This window comes from Callithrix jacchus, chromosome 7, assembly GCF_049354715.1.
Source record: "Callithrix jacchus isolate 240 chromosome 7, calJac240_pri, whole genome shotgun sequence".
Lineage (NCBI taxonomy): Eukaryota > Metazoa > Chordata > Mammalia > Primates > Cebidae > Callithrix > Callithrix jacchus.
The window spans coordinates 157,597,451-157,600,073 of record NC_133508.1 but is presented as its reverse complement, the minus strand read 5'-3'; the positions used below and the strand labels follow the sequence as shown (position 1 = coordinate 157,600,073).

At 53.1% G+C, this 2,623-nt stretch overlaps 1 protein-coding gene across 5 annotated transcripts in view; it reads right to left on the bottom strand.

Annotated features, from left to right (window-relative positions):
• Nucleotides 1-2,623, bottom strand: part of LOC100389654 (3 beta-hydroxysteroid dehydrogenase/Delta 5-->4-isomerase type 1) — a 78,105-nt gene that overhangs the window by 32,521 nt on the left and 42,961 nt on the right. Inside the window, exons 1-2 of one of the 5 annotated variants that reach the window (XM_078332871.1) lie at nucleotides 2,426-2,466; nucleotides 2,256-2,301 (exon numbers count right to left, since the gene is read on the bottom strand). The exons of 1 other annotated variant lie outside the window; for it this stretch is intronic. The gene's annotated coding sequence lies outside the window, so the exon portion shown is untranslated. 3 more of the 5 variants (XM_078332873.1, XM_078332870.1, XM_078332872.1) reach the window with 3 other exon arrangements.

Genomic DNA, 2,623 nt, shown 5'->3' with positions numbered 1-2,623 from the left:
AGCTGGTAAGTTTCCAAACCCTTGTACACGTGTAGCCCCCGCTGACCTTAATAAAGTTTTAATTTTGTAGAGACAGAGTCTCCCTATGTAGCCCAGGGTGATCTCGAAATCCTAGACTCAAGTGATCCTTCCACCTTGGCCTCCCAGAATGCTGGGATTATAGACATGAGTCTTAATACCCAACTCTCTCTAGCTTTGCTGGTCCTGTTTGCTCCTCTCTGTCCCTGTCACAACCTCAAATGCCGTGCGGATTGCAGTTTTCTCCTGCCAGACAGCGGTGTCAGGGTCATCTCTGCTAACTAAGCACATTCCAGTAAGTTTCCATTTCCAGCTGCTCCTGTGGGATCCTGGGCACTGTTCACAGTGCTCTCTCAATCGAGCTGGTGGCCTGCCTCATTCCAGCAGCCGGGAATGCTCAGCTTTGGAAGCCCATGTGGTGGGCAGCAAGATGTTCCATATACCGCGTTGCCCTCTGTTTAAGAAGTTTGAAAAAGGCATCAGGACATGTGCAGTGTTCAAGCTGGCATCCCATGCATATATCTGAAGAATGTTCAACACAAGTAAAAGGATTGACAGACTCCAGTTCCTGGAAACCAGGGATTCAATGGAGGCAGTTCTATGCATTCTTTTTATTCACTGAAGACACTCCGTTGAGATGCCTTTCTGGACCTACAATAACTGAAGTAGGGTATGGTTCTACCTGGGTGTTCTGATACCATCTGTGCATGGCTGGCCTCCTCGAGGCCTCAAGGCTGTGTCTCATTAAGAGAAGGGCCCCTGAGAAGTTCACCCATCATCTGAGTGGGCATGTGCCTGGCACAGCACTCAATGCTAGAGAGATAGATATGAGAGAGGTAGAGATGCTTCCACATTCCAACACCATTTAAGGGTGAAGGTGAAGGCTGATTTTGTTCCCTGCCTGCCCAACCTGCTTGTGGTGAATTATTTCGCCAACTCTAAGGATGACTTCAGGAATTTGGGGCCAAGGGCTGCAGGGGGTGGGAGGTGGAGGGGGAGAACTTCATATCAAGGCTTCATATGTTATGCTAGGGCAAGGTGGTACACTCAGCAAAATCTCAGGCTGTGCTTGCTTGTGCTTTCATTCGGTCCTTTGCCAGGTACCCTGCAGAGCCACCTAGGTGGAGAAAAAGGACCCCAAAGTCCCTGCCAGGTCAGGGGTCCTGGTTCTTCCCTCTGAGCCTTTGCTGCCTCTGTGTAGTGCATTGTGTGAGGTGCAGCGGGGCCTGGTGTAGGAGCTCTGCCCGCCTGGCACTCGCAGGGATATGAGAAGGGATGGCGCATATTCTCGGCCACGACTCTCAGAGGCCTTTGTGCTTGTTCAGTTGAGACTGTTGGCCTATCCAATCTTCTCGTCTCTTGCTTCAAACACCCCTCATTGCCTGTTGGAGATACGCTCTTTTTCTTCCCTTCCCTGTGAAATTTGCCCTGGTGGGTTAATAGGTGTGGAGTTTCACTAGGCAGAAAAACGAGGGGGGCAGGCCTTGTCCAAGATTCCACCACCCTCCTTTTCTTCCACTGCTATTTTAAATTAACACATAGATGGTGTGCATGCCTTACAGGAGCTGGATAGATTCTAGCTCTTGCATTTTGTGCAGCAGCCAGGAAAGGATGGGGGTTCCGCTTTTCACCTTACCCCACTGCCTGGGTTCACGCCACCCTGTTGCTCGTGCTGACCATCTGTCCCTTGGGATGTTGATGGTGGTGGAAACCTGCTCTTCTGGACCAGAATGTTTTTCCCTTTTCCCTTCAGAATGAATAATGAAACTATCTCCTTTGCAGTAATCAGATTAAGCTGACTAATGACCTATGAATTTCTTGGGTAAGAAAGAAGCCATCTTGATGTTGGATGCGACTCTCCTCATAGCTGTGATACACCCAGGTCCAGAGGGAGACAGCTGCCAACACCCCTCCGGACGCACAGCAGCCTCCTCACCTGCTTCAGTTCCACTCTGTCCCAAATGTCCCAACGGCCTCACCTGCTTCAGTTCCACTCTGTCCCAAATGTCCCAACGGCCTCACCTGCTTCAGTTCCGCTCTGTCCCAAATGTCCCAACGGCCTCACCTGCTTCAGTTCCGCTCTGTCCCAAATGTCCCAACGGCCTCACCTGCTTCAGTTCCGCTCTGTCCCAAATGTCCCAACGGCCTCACCTGCTTCAGTTCCGCTCTGTCCCAAATGTCCCAACGGCCTCACCTGCTTCAGTTCCGCTCTGTCCCAAATGTCCCAATGGCCTCACCTGCTTCAGTTCCGCTCTGCCCCTGATGTCCCGTCAGCCGCCTCACCTGCTTCAGTTCCGCTCTGTCCCTGATGTCCCGTCAGCCTCCTCACCTGCTTCAGTACCGCTCTGTCCCTGATGTCCCGCTGGCCCCTCCCCCCCCACCTCCGGACACACAGCAGCCTCCTCACCTGCTTCAGTTCGACTCTGTCCCTGATGTCCCAACGGCCTCCTCACCTGCTTCAGTTCCGCTCTGTCCCGGATGTCCCGATGGCCCCTCTCCCCCTCTGGATGCACAGCAGCCTCCTCACCTGCTTCAGTTCCGCTCTGACCCGGATGTCTCGGCGGCCCCTCCCCCCCTCCGGACGCACAGCAGCCTCCTCACCTGC